Here is a 21872-nt window from a genome sequence, read left to right as displayed (position 1 = left end):
TTTCTTTTTAACCATAGACCTTTCAATTTTGTGTCTACATATTTGGCCAATGAGAAATATTTATTATGTAGGGTAATTCACATCACATTACTACATTGTGCTTTATATTTTAAATATTTATTGTGTGAAATAAGTAATGTAAGGACACTCAGAACTCATTCAACAAAATGGCTTAATATCTGTATATTAATCTTATTTCGTTTGTTCATTTTATAGTTTTTAATATCATTACTGTAGAGTTTCATGTTTTCAAATGTGATATTTCATAATCCATGTATTTGGGATTCTTGCATTCAATATAGGTCTATAAAATAGAAAGAAACAGTCAGAGATTCCCTACACATTTATAATGAATTAGTAGTTTTCGCTTAGAAGAATATTAGAGAGGCCTCTAGCATATTCAGATTAGTATGGAATATCTGAAGATGACCTAGTAGCATACGGTTTTGATAACATCTGAAAGATCTTTAGAAAATGCTCTGTTTATCTGGATTTTTTCCTTTTTCCTTTGCAATACAAATGAAGCTCTTGATCTTATTTGTACAGGTGTATGAAATGCAGTTCTTGAATCAGAACTTTAATAACATTAACTGAAGTCTTATCAATAACTAGATCTGTTCATCAAAGTGCATCTGTAAAACTAAGCAATAGCTATTGCTTAATCCAATAGCTTTCCAGAGTACATCTTTTAATTTGGTAATTTGGTACTTCTTGATTATTAGTTGCAATGTGTTAAATAAAAAACAATGATAACAACACAGGAGGCTCAGATGCAAAAGTTTACTAGTGTACACCAGGAGGCAAAAAAACATACAAGTACAGAGTTTTGTCTGACATGATGCAGGAAGTACACAATTTTATATAGGTTTATGTTCAAGCTGTGCCCACCTTACTGACGTGGTTAGTCACAGGGCACCTACATCACTATGGTCTACAATATTCTATTCATAAGAAAAGCTGATGTTATACATTTTAAAAAGTTTTCCCATGGGAATAATACAGCCTTGCAAAGCACCTGGTCAGTTATAATGTCTTTCTGTAAATGTTACTCCTTCAAGGTTTTAGGCCTGTTCAAATACAATAGTTGGTTCAGTCTTATAATACACTTCTTTGTTCTTCTTGCAACATTACTTCAGCAGCTGTGTCTTATCTTGGTAACATTCACAAGGCCAATTGTCCCAGAGGAAGAAAGAAGATTTTCAATGCTTTATACATTTAATTTCCTGATCCAGCAGATAATCATTAGTGAAAAACATAAGCTTGCTGAGCTGGCTACTGCCAGGGTCAGAGTTCAAATACACTGCAGCTCCAAAGCTTCAAGCAATTACATGTAAAATCATTCTTATTGCCATATTGTAAATAGAATAAAATGCATTATATACTATGTGCGTTTAAACTAGCACTTTATATATGTTCAAATACATATTTTTCTAACATTTTCCTCCCTTTTAATACTTTTTATTCTATTCTGAAATATAAACAACGTTATATTGTCCCCTAGCCTTCTCCCTTATGGACTTTCAACTAGGCAAGTCATTTAGTTTATACTTCGAAAAGAGTTTAATCTGAAATTAATTGTTCCAATTCAATGTCTTGGTACAAAGTTTCAGTTACTGATATATTAACAAAATCTTTGATTAATCTTTTCATGCAGGGGATCCCACAACAGACACTTGCTCCTAATAGGAGCAGACCAACACAAATAGCAATCAAAATATTCATTAGGATAGAACCCCACCCACCAAACAGACTCTTGAAAAAGTTCATCAGTGGGTTTGGGCCTGGTTCAGTCATGGCCGATACCTGCTGTATTACCACTAGGTGATCATTAATTTCATGTCGATTGTCTGGTATAAACGCACAGCATTCTTCTTTGATAAGCGCGCACGTACCACCTCTCGCCGCTAGGGTGAAGTCAAGAGCCATTCGATTTTGTAGCACAACAGTTCTCATTGCATTCAGTTCATCAGTCACTAGTTCGAGAGCAGAAAAAATTGCGTTACTCATTACTTCGAGAAGTTTCGACAGCTTTCTCAACTCCCAGATCGATTTGACTGCTCCATATGCTGGAAATATTCCAGACCAGGATATAACACTGTCACTCAAGTCCATATGAGTCAATTTTTCTTTATCTTTCAAGGAATGATGGTCTTTCCAACCAGCTTCAATTTTTCCCACTGGGTTTACAGGTTTTCCGATTGGATCTTCAGGTTTTCGGACTGCATCTCTCACATTTTGTATCTTACCTAGAGGTAATTCTGCAGTATACCTTATGACCAGAACCAGATAACCCAAAAAACAACTGCCAGACCAATTCTCAGGTAGCCATTTGTATGCCTTTTTCCCACAAACAAAATAACAGTTTTCTACTTTAGTACTGATGCGGGTTAATTCTGAATGAAACATTTTTCTGTCTATAACAGACAATTGTTTATGTAAAACAGGATTTCTCTGCACATCACTTAATGTTGTTTTCATTAAACTCAAATATGAATCATAATTTGTGTTACAAACAGTACCTTGATCTTTAGCTTTAATATAGCATTTATAAGATATAGTTATGTTACAGTTACTCCAACCCACTTGGAGTGTGTCATTCTTGTAGAAACATACAATTCCCTTCTGTGTAATAGGCAAATACAATGCAATTTTGTCCTGTGATCTTACAGATCCTGTATCAAAAAGTAAATTCTCCCAAGTCTCATTTATCCCCAAGGGGACAGTGGACATTAACAGTCCTCCATATGCTGTTGGTATAGCAGTACAAACCCAGCAATTTGAAATGTTCATAGTCTCTACATATACACGCTTCATAGCTAGGTATGTGTTAAAGTTTGGATGCCAGTCTATAGACAGTTCATCACGTCTCTCCACTTTCACTTGTGTGGTTATATGTAGGAAAAACCACAACAAAAGGAAGGTTATCACAATCCTAGTCAATAAATGCATAGTCAACAAGATGATCAAACAACATATTTGGGGTTGATCTGTATTTTTACTCGTTTTGCTCTTGGCCATCCTGCCTTTGTTGTGTATCAGTCACAAAATGTTTATCAAGTTGAAAATTCTTTACAGTGCATCAGGTGGACCCAGGATGACCTCTCAGCAACTTTGACTGCAGTAGGCGTCGCCAACAGTACCTGGACTCACCCAATTCTTCCTCTTCATAACCTTCAACTACACCCAGGACCCTGGAGTCAGCACTGCTTCCAACAGTCTGGTCTGTCTTTTATCTGAAAAAGAGTTCAACTGCAAAACAGTTTTATTTGTTAACAGTTTCCTCATATAGCTAGCTAATGAGCTGTCAGCCTCTAGTTCTGCAGGCATGAGAGCTTTCCACTGTGGCACATAATATGCCCTTCCAAATATCAATTCAAAGGGGGTCAAACCCTTTACATTTGGAACTGTTCTCATGCTCAGCAGTGCCAAAGGCAAACAGCAAATCCAATTATTCTGTGTTTCGCTTACTAACTTCCTCAACTTGCTTTTTAAGATTCCATTGTACCTTTCCACCAGTCCTGCAGACTGTGGGTGGTAAGCACAATGATTCTTCAAGGAGATCCCAAAGAATCTCCCAAGTTGGTGAATCGTTTGATTAACAAAATGTGTTCCATTGTCACTATAGATTCTTTCCGGTATGCCAAATCTAGGAATTATTTATTTTATTAGGGCCTTTGCCACTGTTGCTGCATCCGGATTTTTAGTTGGAAAAGCTTCTACCCATTTGGAAAACATATCTATAATTACTAAACAGTATTTTTTCCCTTCACATTTATTCAATTCTATGAAATCCATACAAATAGTGTGGAATGGATATGGTGGTGTAGGAAAACTCCCTTGTTGGGTTTGAATGCCCCTTGTGCATGATGCTTGTTACAGATATGACATGCTGCACAAAATTTTTGTGTAAAGTTTGTGAATCCATATGTTTGGAATATTCGATTTACTAACTGTACCATCCCACCTGTTGAGACATGGCACTGCCCATGGCTCAACAAAGCTGCATATCTAAATAAATTAGACAGCAATATTGTTTTTTTCTCTTTGGAGATATACAGTCCATTTTCAAGGATTGCGCCTCGTTTCTCCCATTTCTGTTTCTCTGCTTTCATAGTTAGTGTCTGCATTGTTTTTAACATTTCTAGATCTAAAATCTCAGAGGGCTGTAATTCCTCGGTTAAAAGTAAAGTTTCTGAGTCTGAGGCTGCTTGCTTTGCAGCTGCATCAGCTTTTGCATTTCCTTTTGAAATTCTATCCTGTTGTTTTGTATGAGCTAAACATTTACAAATAGCTACTTTAGTAAGTAACTGAATGGAATCTAATAAGTTCAAAATAAGTTGCGCATGATTAATCGGTTTGCCATTAGATGTTATCATTCCCCTATTCTTCCATTGCTGTGCAAAAACATGCACTGTAGAGAAAGCATACTGACTGTCAGTATATATGTTTACACATTTATCTTTCGCTAGAGTGCAAGCCCGTGTTAAGGCTATCAGTTCTGCTGCTTGAGCAGAAAGGTTATGCTGTAATGGTTGGGCTTCTAAGATCTCTGTATCTGTGACTACTGCATATCCTACTAGATTTTTCCCTGCAGGACCCTTTCTGCATGAACCGTCCATGTAAAATGTCACCTCGGCATCATCCAAGGATTTATCAGTGAAGTCTTGTCTGGGCAAAGTTATTTGCTCAATTTCCTGCAGGCAGCTGCGCGGTGTGCTATCCACAGGAGTCGGAAGTAAAGTTGATGGATTTAATGTTGTACAACGTTCAATTACCATATGAGGTTGGCTCAGCAGTATGGTCGTACATGAAAGATGTCTAGCAGGAGATAGATATGCTATTTTTTCTTGCAGTAAAATTATCGCGACTGCATGAGGCACTCTCAATGTGAGAGGGTGGAATAATACCACTGAGGCCGAAGCCTGCACAGCCATTGCAGCTGTGACTACTGCTTGCACACAGTGAGGCAACGATCGTGCCACTGGGTCTAACTGTGATGAATAGTAAGCTATGGGGCGTTGCTTATCCCCATGCTGTTGCATCAGAACTGACGTCATATATCCCTGTTTACAATCTACGGTCTGAAAAAATCTTTTGTGGTAATTCGAAAGTCCTAAAACTAATGATGAAGCTATCAATTGTTTTAGTTTGCAGAAAGCTGTTTCTGCTTCAGGTGTCCATTGTAATACATCTTGTGCTGCCATTGGTATTTTATATATTAAATCAGCCAGTGGAGCAGATTCCAAAGCATAGTTTGATATCCAGCTTCGACAAAAATTAGTCGTTCCCAAGAAAGACATCATTTCCTTCTTGGTTGCTGGTTTAGGTGCCTGTAAAATTGCTGTTTTTCTGTCTTCGTCTAATATTCTACCTTTATTGGATATTACATATCCTAGGTATCTAACCTGTTTTCTCCAAAGTTGTAACTTACTTTTGTTTACTTTGTGTCCCTGTGCTGCTAAAAATTTCAGTAATGCTATCGTATCCTCCCTGCATTGATGCTGGGTGGGAGCTGCTAGCAAAATGTCATCTACATAAAGTAGAATCTGACTACCTCCTGGTGGGGTAAACCCTGCCAGGTTGCTTGCCATTTCTTGTGCAAATATCATTGGACTTTCACAATATCCCTGTGGTAGCCGAGTATAGGTATATATTTTACCTTGAAATGTGAATGCAAACCAATACTGGCTATCAGGATGTATAGGTATTGAAAAGAAAGCATTGCTTATATCTACCACAGTGAAATATTTTTGTTGTGGCTTCAAATCATTCAACAAGGTGTGTGGGTCTGGCACCGTAGGTGCTCTAGGTATTATTGCATTGTTTACAGCTTGTAAATCCTGTACCATCCGCCATTCCCCGTTTGCTTTTTTAACAGGAAATAGAGGGGTATTACATGGTGAATCAAGAGATTCTACCAGTACTCCTTCCTTGAGTAATGCTGCTATTATAGGCTTGATTCCTTGCTCTGCATCTTTCCTCAAGGGGTATTGTCTTTTCTGTGGTCTAAATGCTGATTTTGGTGTAATAGTTACTGGTCCTGCTGTTTGAATAAGTCCTACATCTGAATTGCCTGTTGACCAAAGAATGTTTGGTATGTCACACAAGGCTTTTTCTTCTTCTTCTAATAAGAATGCTAATCAGCTGTCTTCACTAGTTTGTAAGTGTACAGCTGGATGTGTCTGTGTCAGCCAATTCAATTTCTGTTTCTGTATTCCCTGCTCTGATAATTCTAAATCAGTTTGTTTTTCCCATCTTGTTACTTTTTCTCCTAAGTCTGCCCATTTCATATTCTTGTTCTTTGTCAAGCTGACATGTGGTAGTCGATTAGATTTATACAGTGTCATGAATTCCTGAGGTAATGAACAGCTTACCACACTGTTTCCCTCAGTATCCCAATACAAGGTTCGCAATACTAATCTGTTAGCAGGCTTTTTTAATAATTCTTGCTCATATTCTTTATCAGGTCCTGGCATGCTACAGTAGTATGGAGTACAATGTAACAAACGCTGTTGGTCAGTGTCAAGGGAGGGGGCCTTACTGATGGCTACATTCATCAGTTCCTCGGTTACTGCCCCTGGACCAGTCGTAACTAGGTCCTGGCTGTAGCAGTAAAAAGTCTCACCCTCCGGTCGCACCACGAAAGTATCCATTTGTCTTTGTGCCTCCATACCCTGCATAGTGGGAACTACCGCTATGCCAAATATCTGCATAAGATCTCTTCCCAGTAAGTTTACTGGACATTTTGCAGAAACTACAATTTTACTTTTCTGAGTCATACCTGAAACAGAGTCAGTTATTGCTATATCCTGGGAGAGTGGCTCCCTATATAGCTGTCCATTTGCTGCTTTCACTAATATATAATCAGGTGATTCGGAATATTCTGGTAACTTTGAGGGGTGTATCAAAGTTCGTGACGCTCCTGAGTCACACAAGAATTTTACTTCTCTTCCCTCCACCAGAAGTGTAACTTCCGGTTTTGTGTCTGCCAGATAGAGCTCCAAGCTCAGTAATGCCAAATCTAAAATTTCACTTTCTTCATCCTCTACATCTGCTTGCACTTCCTCTGTTCCTTCCACTACATTTACGTTTGTCCTTTGTTTGTTTGTCTTTCCTGATGATTTCTGACTTTCATCACTATCATATAGTCAGTCCTCATCACCTTTATTTTCTGTAGTCACCTTTTTATTTAGCCTGCAATCCCTTGCTAAATGTCCTTTCTTTCCGCACTTAAAGCACTCACCTTTCTTTTTTCTCTCATCAAAATCTTCTGACCTTTTTTCCGATTATCTATTTCCCTGGGCATTTTTCTTACCCTTTTTACCTGACTGTACTACAAAGACCTCAGCTCCATCTTCAGCTGTGAAGACTTGTGTCTTCTTTTTCTTTTTACTATTAAAGTGTCTTTCAGCATGTCTAGCATATTCAAGTAAGGCTTGTAGCCTACTTGTTCGATGATCTCTCATATGCTTTGTAATAAAGCTACTGATAGGTGCAATGCAACCTTTCAAAAACACATTTTTCAGTTGCTGTTCATACGAGGTATCATGTGTCTGATTTTCAGGAATAGCCATACCACTATGGTTATTGAAACATTCCAATAATCTACCATAGTACCCATCTACAGTTTCATTATCCTATTGTATGCATTGACTAATACAAGTCCAATCTGCTCTAGGTTTCCATTTTTCAGAAATTCGGTCTGTAAGACCTTTTACTCTGTTGTCTAGTTCTGCGTCACTATGTGGGAGTGGTTTAAGCTCTGCATTACGAGGATTCCAGGTGCCACAAATCATGTGCCAGTCTGGACCCACAATTTGTCTAACTACCTTTTCTACTTCTTCCCCATTTAAGTGGTAACTTAGTCTCATACCTTGTAAATCTTGTAAAAACTTTGTGTAATTAACTTTGGATGAGGGATTCCTCTGTAGCTTTCGAATATCTTCCGGTGTCCATGGTCTATATACTAGAAGAGTTGGGTCCTGCCCTTCCTGTCCTGCCTGAGGATTTGGTACCTCGATTAGTGGACAGATTTCTTCCTCACTCTCGTCTAGTGTGTTTCTCCCTACTTGATATAAGTCTGTGTCCCCAAGTGTTTTACATGTCCGGGATCTAGTTTCAATAGGATCTCTAACAAATGGTTTTAGTGTTCTTGTGACTTCAGGATAACGTGGAGGCGGACCAGCTTGTCCTCCTGCTTCATATCCTGAAAAAGGCATCGGAGGGGGCGGGGGAGGAGGAGCCATCGCTATTACTGTATTATTATCCTCTTTATCTAAAAATAACGTCTTAGCATTTTTATTTTTTTGTTCCCTTCGGTTTACTTCCTCAATCCACCTGTGTGCCTGAGGAATGCCTAATCGCTGTTGTTTTTTTGCCTGACCTTCTGTGTCAGATTTAAGTTGTTTTAAAAGTTTAACTAATGAAATTTTATCGAATTTACCTTCAAATCCGTATTTATTAACCCATTTTGTGTAATACCTTACATTATCAGCCCGTTGTAATTGCATATATTTTGCGTCTTCAGTTTGGGGCGGATCTCGCGAGTTTTTAGTGCACTGATTTCCCATTCTAAAAGACATATTTTTCTAACACAATTTTTCATGTGAAATGCAGACATACATAGAAGCACACACACAAACACACACACACACACACACACACACACACACACACACACACACACACACACACACACACACACACACACGCACACACACACACACACACACACACACGCACACACACACACGCGCACACACACGCACACACGCACACCCACACACACGCACACACACAAACACACACACACACACACACACACACACACACACACACACACACACACACACACACTACTAATTGGAGATACTGTCACCAGCTGGGCCTGATTCCCGAACATCTGTCTTCACATTCTTTCAACATGAATTGAGAGGGTGGGATGTTCAAGAACAAATCACTCCAATAGAGAACATTTTTCATTAACCAAGCCAGCCAAACAGTATGGCCATCCCCCATGGACTTGGCATGAATATACTGTATAAGGGACCATCTGTGAGCCTGATTGTGTGCCAGTTTTAGCACATCAAGAGCCTCATAATTGCCTTGTTCCATCCCTCTGGGTCCCAGACTCTTCTGCTGTCCCTAGGAGCTTTGCCTTTGGGTATTGCAAACACAGCATAATCTCAGAAAACACCCACACTGGTCATGCCTTTGCTCATGCTAGAACATATTGGACAATATCAGCTTCTCATAAATGTCTGACTAGTAGCCATAATCCCCCATATTGCTTTGATGCCATTATCTTCCTCTTAGCTAAGTGTGGGTGTTTGCCATCCCAGATGAAATCCATTTGCACCTTCTATATTTTTTTACTCTATTCCTTGAGAATAATTACCAAGAAGGCATCTAGCTGCAAACAGTAACTTAAGAAGAACAATTGCTAGAAGGGATATAAATATATATATATATATATATATATATATATATATATATATATATATATATATATATATATATATATTATATATAGATATGTATATATATATATATATATATATACCTTCTGACGGACATCTATTTTACTATACAAAAACATCAAGATTTTGTAGAACTTCATTTCGATCATTTCACCTAAGGACCATAACTCTCACCTGTTTAGATCTTCACAGAATGTCCAGATTTTTGCCTTATTATTTTTTATCTGTTCCTCATAAAAATGTGGGTTTTCAGGCAAATCACTGGCTAATTATTGAGAATTAAATTCAAAGAATAATGACAAGCATTTGAGTTTTAGACTTCATTCCCATCAGAAAATTCACACTAATTCAAAACCATTCATTCTATCAACTTTCTACGTTTGTAAGAGCAATATTTAAAAATGATCTCCACTGGCAGCAAAGATATTGGCTGTTAATTATGGTTCTTTTGGGATCTTAACCAGGATGTAGATGGCATTAATCCTTTCCCTCTACCGGTGTAAACAAAATCTAAAAATATAAATGCAAGCTTATTTACTGTCAGCTTATATAGCTCTGATGGCGCACCATTTGGGCCAGGTGCTTTCCTGAACCTTCGAGAGATGATCACTGTTCTAATTTCAGTGCTGGTGACAGGGGAATACAACATCTGCATCTACTTTTGAGAAAGTTACATGGGCCAAAGCGCATTGGCCTGAAATCTCTGAAAATCATTCCTCTCAAAGCATATGTGGTACTGATACAGCTGCTGAAACAAGTCCATCATGTTTTTATTTATCCCATTGCATAAATATATTAGAGACCCATGGGCGTTTTCTAATGCTGTAACATCTTGGCCTTGCTTCCTTTTTCTAAACCTAAAAAGCAACTACTTGGGTATCTCATTAAACTTGCTCAAGATGAGACTCTAATGCACTCCTGGAATTAGTACTGACTGGTAAATTGCAATGATTTAATGTCCTACTTTACATATTGATCTCTTTGGTATAATTAAATATCTGAACACCCCCTTTTATCGTACATTGCAGTTACAGCACCTAATCTTTTTTGACACTTTGCTAAAGCTACATACTGATTGTGATTCTCTGCATATTGCATCCCCTTGGTGTCATTATACAGAGCAATTCTGAAGGATTTCCATTGGTATATTGAAGCAGACTGGATGTCCAACACATGGATCCAACATTTTGATACCCAAAGTCTCAATTCACTAGCTAAATCTCTGTTTACAAATAAAGTCCATTCAAGCAGGAGGTTTAAGTCTAAAACTGCCAGCAAAGGACAGACTCATCAGCATCATTTTGCAGTCCGAGAGGGCATATCACTAAATGCTAACCTGTGCTATTCAGTCCAGAATGTGATGGCTTATTAGAAGTATGTCTAACCTACTGGCAGAGCCACTTGGTAATGCATGAATGTTAAAGACCTCTTTTTTGGGATGGTTCGCTCTCCGTACATCTGTCAGATGAAATTCATTTATACAGGACAGGATGGTGTCCCCATGCTTAGCAAGCCTGGGGGTGTAGCTTGGATAGTCTTTCAAGCTCCTCCCAAAGGACAACATTATAGTCACACCCCCATTAATGATAGGTAACTTATGCCCTCCCATCACACTTAATGCAGTTTAGAAGATGTCAAAGGGATATACATTTTCTTGGTTGGGACCATAAAAATTCCCTCTTGGCAAGTATTCATCTGTGGTGTGGACCTTGAAATTTCCCCATCTTCTTTCCTTATCTACCCATGTTTCACCTTTTCTTCAATGCAGTCATCTGTTAGCTAAGGTCAATGCAACTCTAGATACAGATGTACTATAGTACCACCCATCCCAATGACTGAGCAGCCTCTTTGCTGCTGAAGAAGTAAGCTTCATTTCCTGCAATAGAGACATCTGCCATCATTGACTTAATGTGTTTAAGTACACAATCTGCCTAGATACTTGCATTCAGACCTTTCACATTCTATGATAGCCACTTCCTTTGCACATCACCCCCACCAGCAGTCATCTGCAGCACTTCAAAGAAATATCAAATTAAGGTTGCTCTATTTTGTGGGGCAGGTGGGGGTGGGCACATCATGCACACCACTCTCCACCAAGAGATTCAGAACTGAACATCGATACCACAAGATTACACCCAAACACACATCTGTTATCCAAACTATGTGACCTGGATGCCACCCCTTCAACAGCTGATAAGCAGCAGATCCCCTGTCCCTATTTCTTTATTTCCTCCTAACTTGGGGTGGGGGGTGGAAGACAATTACAACTGAGCAAATAGTGTATCTCGTTAGGTTATTCTGTAATTGTATGTTTCTCTCATACTCAGGCTGTATCCCTAGCAGAGGGGTAAATCACAACTGCCCATACTGACAACAAACTGCATAGCATTATAAACAAAAAGTATTAACAACTGGAAAAGATTTCACACTGTTAACACAGTAAATCAAAAAACACTAATGGAAACCAGGCAATACACTGTTAGAAACATAGGACCTGTGATGCAACAGACCTATGCAACCCCTCTACAAACAACAACAAAAAAGTAGCATAAATTCCCCAAGATCATGTAGTAGCCCCCAAGATTTCTGTAATACCCCACAGAGAAGGATGCCTAAACCATTACAACTATGTGTGGCCTGTTGTAAATGCTGCTCAGTATCTGCACATTGCAACCACCATTGCTGGGGCTGACCTGAAGTCACAGAGATGACTATGTCTACTAAAGTTGCCTTGCCCTACTGCTTATCCAGTAATTTAATTTCATTTTCAGGCAGGATCTGATCCTTTGAAGTGCATGTCCTCCCTCTCACCTTCTGAAAGGCTGTCCAGTGGAAGACATTTGTGACTGCTAGATGGAATATGCATGCCACTGCAAAGACAGAAGTCCAGGTGTGTCAATGTAAGCAGAGCTAGACTGCTGTGCACAGCATTTTTCATTTTTTTAACCTGGGGCCTTCCATTACTGATCAGGAGATTTCAGTAACTTACATTTTGCATACAGACTAGACATGTTTTGTTGTGATGATATTGATGTGGGATTAGGCTATTTGTTCAAGTAAGCCTCAGCTTCCTAAGGGTGCCAAAAATGACACAACATGCCCATTCTTTTGTACATTGAGCAAGGTGGGAAAGCACAACTGAACCATATATCCCAACTTCCTGAACCTCCACAGGACTGTAACCAATGCTTTCCTCATATTAAATTGTTCTGTGCTGTAGTCTGCAGCCAAGTAAATAGGTGTTCCCTGAATGGAACACTTTGCTCCCAAGTCTCTAGCTTTTCTAAGCACTGCCTCCCTGTCCCTGTAGTTATGAAAGCAGATGATAAAATGGCAAGGCAAGCTGGCGGTGTGCTTCATGCTGATCCAATGTTGATGCTCAATTAGGGACCCAGAATCCCATTGCAAAAGTTAACAGATCCTGGGCAAACTTGACTGGGTTCTCCCCTTCCATTCCTTCAGGCAACCCAGTTAAGTGCAGGTTGTCCCAGCATGATCTGTTTCCAATTCATCAGTCTTGGACTCGAGCTGCTAGTTCCATGTGGCAAATCCTCCAGCTGTCAAGAATGCTGTGTTAACACCATCTGCTGCTCCATTAGTTCTTGTTTCTGTCACTTTGTTTTCAGGTTCAGAGCTGTCACCTCAGCCTTTGGCCCTTCACCAGTTGTTTGTAATAACTGTAGGTTCATTTTAACATCATGTAACAATGCATTAATGGCTGAAAAAGAACTATGCAAATCATCAGTCTCTGCTGTAGATTTCCCTTCCCTTTAGGCTTAGTGGCCATGCTGATCACATTGCAGACCATACAGCAGATTCTTTGAATTTGTAGAGTAGGACTTTTGTTGTGATACCTTCCAAAGGCACAGGTCAATTAAAAATAGGATCATCATTAATAACCATGTGCTTACAGCCCAAAGTGAAGTAAGTAAATTAAGTTGTTTAAATTATTTCTCTCTGGGGATGCACTCAAAAAGTCATGTCTGCATCCATACACATTCCTAGCATGCCCCCTACTGCAATGGTTTCTTGGATGGATTAGTCCCTGTTAGCAATGTTGATGTTATATGACCACTCCACCCCAGACTAGAACCACTGATTACAGCCCTTTTAGATGACTGAAAGCCATAGCACATTGTGATAGTTTCAGATTACAATCTATTTATCTGAATAGCCACTGTAAAGGGATGTGACCAGCTCCAGGGCAAAAATCTCTGCACATTTTGTTTAGTGGTAAAGGTCTATTTAATTGCAAGGTACCCTATTTTAATTGCTGAATAGTATTTCTGAACATTGATGAATTTCCCATCAGTGTAACAAATGGGATACCTGATCTATAATGTAGGATAAAACGTTTATTTTTTGAGGGAGACTTAATATCAGGTTGGTTAGGGGGTAATTAATAATAGCAAAACTAGGAAAACTTTTATGATAGTAACTATCCACAATTAAAACCCCTTAATTTGTTTTTCATTGGCTGGAATGAGCCAGTTTGTTACAGATTCAGCTCTTACAGCCTGCAGTTTCACTATCCCTTGGTGTATTACCTAGCCTAAATAGTGGACTTCTGCCCTGCCTAACATGCATTTAGCTGGGTTAGCATTCAGTCCAGCTTGATGTAGATAACATTAAATGGGTTAGACTTTGGAGAGATAGTATTCCCAGTTCTCAGAAAATATTATCATATCACCCAAGTATGTTGGGTTATGTCTCACATAAGGTGTAAGAATCTTGTCTATCAGCCTCTGGAATGTTGCAGGTGCTCAGTGGAGAGTAAAAGACCATAGTCTGCAATGGATATCTCCCTCTTGGTATAGATAATGTTACTGTGTTCCTTAGATTCTGAGGGTCTATATTACCATGTCGACAGGGTGTTCATCGAATGCCCGTATGTCGACACATATAGACCAAAATACCTAAATGTTGAATTGCCACAAAAGCAATTTTTTTCCCAGGGAAAAAAAATCTCTGGGCCGTTGTCGGGAATTTGCTGTTTCCTCTACTGTAGTGCAATCTCGGAGTTGATATATTTAAATGGGGGGAGGGTGTGTTGGACACAACCCCGCACATTGGGATATGTGTGGGCTGAAGCCACCCACTTCATTGTGTCTGTCAGTTTGTTTTGTTTTTTGTTGGCCCAGCGATTTTTTTCCCTGGGGAAAAAAATCACTTCTGTGGCCATTCGACATTTAGGTATTTCGGTGTACATGCGTTGACGTAAGGGCATTCGATTAACAGCCCTCTCAACATGGTAATATAGACCTGATTCTGGGGCTATAGGAATTTGGCAATAAAATTTGATAAGGATGAAGGTGGATAGAATCCTAGCTTTGCTTAATCTTTCTATTATACCAAGACCCCCCCCAAAACGTGCACGCTGATTGGCCAGCGTGCCCGTTGTAAATCGAGTTATACTAATGGAAAAAGGTCCGGTCGCCCGGACTTTTTTCCATTAGCATAACTCGGTTTTTTAAAACACTGTCGCGCTATGTTAAATGGGTTTAACAAAGCGAGACAGCTTTAAAATAAGCAACGGACCGTTGCTTATTTTAAAGCTGTCTCGCTATGTTAAACCCATTTAACATAGCGAGACAGTGTTTTAAAAAAAAGCAACGGGGAAGGCAAGATCTCCGTTGCTTTTTGATGTTCGCTATGTTAAATGAGTTTAACATAGCGAGACAGTTTTAAAATAAGCAACGGACATCTCCGTTGCTTATTTTAAAACTGTGTCGCCATGTTAAACTCATTTTACATAGCGAACACTAAAAAGCAACGGAGATCTTGCTTTCTCCGTTGCTTTTGCCCACAGCTCTGATGTACTGCGCAGGCACGCAGTACATCAGAACTGCTGCGGATGCCAGACATCTGCGGAAGGGCAGTAAACAGGCATTATACTATGCCATTATTTAAGAAAAGTAATAGTTTCTTTTCTTAAATAATGTCATGGTATAATAGCAATAACCCACTTCTGGGTGTGGGTAATGATAAATTTACCCACAGTTGGCTTTGTTTGGTCCTCGGCCGCCTCGGGACCAAACCACGCCAACCGTGGGTAAATTTAGCATTACCCACACCCAGGCGTGGGTTATTGCTATATTAATCAATGGGATATGAATTCAATTTTAATATACTATTCAACTGTCTGAAGTTATTACAATACTATATATACCCACTGGTCCTGAGGCCCTGTACAATGAGACTACTCCACTCACATTAGGATTCCTCAGTAATCCTAAGCTGGAGTGTTTTCATTATATATTCCATAACTGCGTAGCATTTAGATTCTGGTCCTTGTTATGTTCTCAAGTTTACTTCCTCACCAGGCACAGTTTTTGTGTTGTGTTGAAATGAACTGGTTATACCAGGAAAATGTGAGGATATGTCCTTATTCCTCTGTACAATTTTTTTCACTTTTTATTTTTAAAACATAGATAATGTAACATAGCTTCATAGGTAAGTAATAGGGTTTGCAGTCTGTTTTAAGCATAGTCAATTTACATCTTGGTGATTGAATTAATCTATCCTGTTTCATTATTGGTTGGTCTTATCCATCTCATGGTTGACAATTGGACTGCTGCAGAATCTATAGGCTACCCTGTCTCCATACTCATTAATAAATCTATCAAAGAAGCATATATTCCTTCTCTCTGGAAAAAGTTCTTCATTTTCCCAGTCCACAAAGGAGGGAATCCAGAGAAATATCTAACTGCAGCCCTATTGCAATACTGTCTCCTCTATTCAATATTCTTGAAAATGAAAATATGGACTCAGCCTCTACTCTCATTGTGTAGCCACGACCTGGAACATCTTGCCAATATCAATCAGATAGGTACCTCACTATCATACCTTTAAGAACCTCCTCATAGAATCTCTCTCCAAATCTTGGATTTGTTCATGCTCATCTCATTCCTCGTGATTATCTCTATGACTTCCAGCCATACAAATTGCCTTGACTTCAACCTTTTACTCCTTATTGCTCTCCTACTATTACTATAATACTACAACTATGCAATCTAGACTTTCAACTCTTATTTTTCTAATCTAGTACATTTTTTACACATCTTAGCTCTATTAATATACTTCTCCTTCCACTCACAATCTATACTGTTTAATATTCTGTAATAAGAGATAAATATATTAATTTAAGTGAATATCTTGCTAGAGAAGTACTGTACTAATTCATGTATTTGAAAAATTTTGTAATGTCAATTACATTCATGTATAATTCCACTTGTTCTTTATCTTTTTGTGGAGCTTTTCTCCCCAGGCCTCAGCTGAAAATGTGCACTTTCCTGGTTTCCAAATGTCAGCTAAATAAATAAATGTGTCTGAAGAACTTCTGAGCACACTTAGTGCCAAGAGAGAAACTAGTCAATTTAACAACAGTAGCAGTAAAATGACATTGAAGATAACGTGGCAAGTCTATTGTCATTGCAAAACAGAGAAGTAGCACCATTATCATCTATCATTTAAAGGATTTATGTAATTTGTAAATGGACTATGCATAATGCAAATGTCTTGCCCTATTCATTTTTAAGATTTTACAGAAGCATAGTACTGTTTGTATCAGTAATACCATGCCACCAACTCCAATTCACTACGTCTATGTGCTTTTCATTAGTGAAAGTGTATACACGTTTCCTGTGTTGTAGGACGTTATTAGTCATGAATGCTATAGAAATGGTAGGACAGGAGCCAGTTGTATGCCAGGAAATCTATATTAGAGTATTATATAAATCTGTGTACTTCAATCTGTGCAGGTCTAGCCTAGAAAAGTATGATCACAGGGAATTTCAAACAGTATACATTGTGGTGAGGGCTGCTATATACCAATGTTTAAGTTTAATATCCAAGCTTAAAACCAACCTTTCTTCAAAAAGGTTTGAATGCAATAAACTTGAATGGATATTTTTGACTTCCCATGCACATATTGCTATTAATTTTTGAGTGAAGTTACTGACGCAGTTCTGGTAATAAGAGGATTTTTTCAATAATATTAGATGGCATTATATAAGGTATTTGTCACTTTTTTTCTGTTGCTGATATTTATTTTTGGTATTAGGTTCCATGACCTCCAGTGAATATATTTCAGATACAAGCTTTCAAATAAAATGTGCCTTGTAGGTCAACCAGAGATCATCTTTTAATTAAGCAGTAACCCATGCCTGGGTGTGGGTAATGCTGGATTTACCCACGGTTGGTGTGGTTTGGTCATGAGGGTGAATCCTGAGTGGCCAAACAAAGACAACCGTGGGTAAATCCAGCATTACCCACACCCAGAAGTGGGTTATTGCTATTATACAATGACATTATTTAAGAAAAAAAACGTACTTTTCTTAAATAATGGCATTGTATAATGCCTCCTTGCTGCCCTTCCAAAGCTGTCCAGTATTCGGGGGCAGTTCTGATGTACTGTGCATGCATATGGTTATAAAGTACATCAGAACTGTGTGTGTGGAAGCAATGGAGAAAGGAAAATCTCCGTTGCTTTTAAAAACTTGTCTCGCTATGTTACAAGAGTTTAACATAGCGAGATAGCTTTAAAAAAAAGCAACCGAGATTTTCCTTTCTCCGTTGCTTTTTTTAAAGCTGTTTTGCTATGTTAAGCAAGTTTAACATAGTGAGACAGCTTTAAAAAAAAGCAACAGAGAAAGGAAGATCTCCATTGCTTTTTTTAAGATATCTTGCTATGTTAAACTCATTTAACAAAGCGAGATAACAGCAATGGAGTTCTTCCATTCTCTGTTGCTGTCCAAAAAAAAAAAAAACTTATACTAATGGAAAAAGTCCGGGTGACCGGACCTTTTTCCATTAGTATAAGTCTTTGATTTACAACGTGCACCCTGACCAATCAGTTTGCATGTTTTGGAATATTAATGGGGGGTTGTTGTATAATACCCTATAACAGACTGACTATAATGACAATTCTGGAATTCTTTAAGAAAATGTTAAGCTTTTCAAAATGTTCATTGTTCTAGTTAGGTTCTGTTCTCCTTCAAGCTGTTTCCAGTGGCCTGAAAACCCCACATGGCATTCCATAATGACTGACATCAGTGACATGTTCAGTGGCACAACAATCTCTCTGGAATGAATAGAAATGCATCTTAGAATTTGATAGCATACAGCATATACTTTTCTGACATTAGAAGAAGTTTAAATGGGTACTTTCTGTTGTCCTAAGATCTTTAAATACAGTGGTGTTTTTCTAAGACTGTTACCATTTCAAAGTCCTGCAGTGTGTGTACATTACAAAGGACAATAATTACTACAATAGCAGTATTATACTTGCTCAGGAAACATTTATACTTAGGTATATGCTGCCCGACTGAAAGAACTCCAGCTCTATTCAGTCGCTTACCGCTTGCTCAGAGGTGACCTTTGCCTAACATACAAGGCCATGTCAAACCCAGATTTGATGAATATGCTTCACCTCAAAAAATCTAGATCCGTCAGAGCCACAAGGGCGGGAGACTTAAACCTCGACACGGCTATTAATAGGACGTGCTGGAGGGATAGATTCATCACCCAAAGACTCCCTATGCTGTGGAATAAAATCCCGGTATATGTGAGGCAGAGCACCTCGCTGGCCTTGTTCAAGAGAAATCTTGACCAATGGATGGGAGATCGCAGATATACCCCAGGGATTACCTCAGTGTCACTGCTCAACAGAGGCACAGCAAAATAATGGGTATAGTTCCCCATACTAAAGGGGTGGCGTAAGCCACAAAACTATGGGCTAGGCTTGTAAATGCCCTCGGGCAGATAGCCTAGTATGAACCTATGAACCTATGAACCTATGAACCTACAAATGAGAAATTCACCAAAGCATAAGATATGTTGTCAGAAGCAGGAATCTGGTCCAACATGATGTGCACATCTAATCTGGTATGCCTTACAATGATTGCTGTATTAGGGACAGCACTGCAAAGTGGGGTTGAAATAGTACATCATTTGGTCATAGTCTGACTTGCAGTGGGACCAGAACTGTTATTTGACCTGGCATACAGGACTGCACTAATAAAGGTATCAGGTATATTACTATACAACTATGCTAGGTACAGAAAAGTATGCTGCATATGTAGAAAAGTGACTACCTGAACTAAAATTATAAGAAGTGGTCACATTTTTTGCTTTGGGGAATGTATCCTATATGCAGTTACAAGAGTCAAGTGCCAGGGTCTGAACGTCAGTGAGGTGAGGATGTGGTTGATTTGTGTGTACCTAGAACTGGAGTCTAAGGCTGGCAAAAGGAGTAACTGTATGTGAGCTTTAGAGCAAAGCTGCATGTGATGTAAAGATTAAAGTATGTTAATGCTGGTGAAAATTATAATGTTTAAGTCAATATGCACTCTGTCCTATGTATCATGGACAGAGAGGGTACTCGTTCAGCATACACAGTGATAGGTAGTGAGGAGCTACATGTTGTATGGGAGCACTTGTGCAAATGCCTTCCAACCAGCTTCTTACGCATAGAAGCCATAATCATGCCTCTCAACCTCTTAGAGCAAAAAATCTCCAAAGCCTAAAATGATGGGGGGGGGGGGATAGGGACAGATTTTAGATATTGCTCTTACAAACTTAGAAAGCTGATAAAATAATAGGTTTTGCGTTGGCCTGAATTTTCTAAAGGATATGTAGTCTTAAACTCAAATGTTTGTCATTATTTAATGACTTCAATCCTCAACTATTTGCCAGAAAGGAACATATGTTAGGAGGAACACACCAAAAATATGAGGCAAAAATCTGGACATTTTGCAAAAACCTGTACAATTGAGAGGTATGAAGCCATTACATCTGTCTGGGATCTGCACAATGCAATGAAAGATATTATTGCCCCACCACAGCAAAACAAAAACTCCTTCATACAGCACTACATCACACAGCTTTTGGTGGACATGTACCATGTAAACTTGCTACTATTTCATGGTTAGAAATGTTTTGTGCATGAAAACAATGGGAAATAGTTTATGTTGTCAAATAGGTAATGAAACATGCAACATAATGTAAAATAAAACAACATTGCAAATCCTGTTTGATGCTACACAACAACCAAGAAAAACATTTACACTGACAAGGGCATGTGCAATCACAAATAACATCTAAATTGTTCAATCTAAATTGAAAAAGCTCAGATATGCCAATCCTTGTTAAAGGAAAAATGTTAAACCAAAAAGCATGTTTGGCATCTGCTTTTTATCCAGTACAGTAAAAATCAATGGCATACTATACATTCATGCTTTGCCAAGATTTAAAAAGTTAAGCATAGCCACATAACTAGGGTGGGATAAAATGGGCAGGGTATTTCAGGAGGAAACTGTTAAGAGGTGCAGGTGTTGTTTGAATGGGAGTACAGTATTGGTTATTGCATTTCTGAAGCCATGAGGATATTGCATCTTCATAAATGAATGCCGATACTGCATTTGCTGTCACAGTGAACCACTCAGTGTATTGTGATGAACTGTACCAAACTATTTCTTACATTTTTTTTTATGGTCCTCAAAACTGAGATGAGGGCTACCAACCTGGGGTACTGGACAAGGCACCACAAGACCTTCCTATGATACTGATGTTAACTAAATGTTTATTTACCAAGATCTTCTGACTGCCTGAAGAATGTGTTGCTGAGTTAAAAAATAGAAAGAAAACAAAGAACATACTGTCATAATGATTGTTGTTTTAAATTGTAAAATCTTTTTAATGTTATGAGAAAATTAACTAATTAGCTTTTTGTATTTACTTTTTTAATGCATATTGTTTATATTGGTCTAACAGGTCATAACTTGGATTAAAAATAAACATAAGAAAATAGAAACACATTCTGTTTCATTTTACAAGATTATTGCAGTGTGAGCATTGAGACTCGTTTTCCTTAATAATAACTGTCAACACAAATTATGTCTACAGCTTGCAAAACATTATGTTAATTTAGTAAAACTGGAAAAGTTGTTCAAGAATGAATATTAATAAAAAGCTGAAATTTAGTCAGTGTGGAATCAGTTTACCTTCCAAGCCACTGAAAGTAAATGTTGATGCAAAGGGTGTTAGAATTGCAGGTTACATAACAAGGGCACAGTTAGGAAATTAACATGAGTTTATAGAACCGTTGGAATGAATATAATTTGACATATGGCTATTTTTGTTAAAGAAAATAAGCTAATTAAAATATTTCTGAAGTCAGTGATCATAGATTTGAAACTCCATTGTTTGAGTAATGAAGATTTTTTTTTATATGCCTTCTCATGACGGAGGTAACAAATTAATGAGGCTTTGTTTGTTGTTGGATCGTAACTATTAAATCTGTTCTATATGAATGTTGCATCTGCTGGGAGCTGATTAGCCTCTCAAAATGGACTTTTTGCCTGAAGCATATTAGGCTTGAGTTTATAAAGAGAA

This window comes from Protopterus annectens, chromosome 1.part1, assembly GCF_019279795.1.
Source record: "Protopterus annectens isolate FY-2018-M chromosome 1.part1, PAN1.0, whole genome shotgun sequence".
In the NCBI taxonomy this organism is placed as follows: Eukaryota; Metazoa; Chordata; order Ceratodontiformes; family Protopteridae; genus Protopterus; species Protopterus annectens.
The sequence above is the reverse complement of the archived record's forward strand: the minus strand, read 5'-3'. Positions refer to the sequence as shown.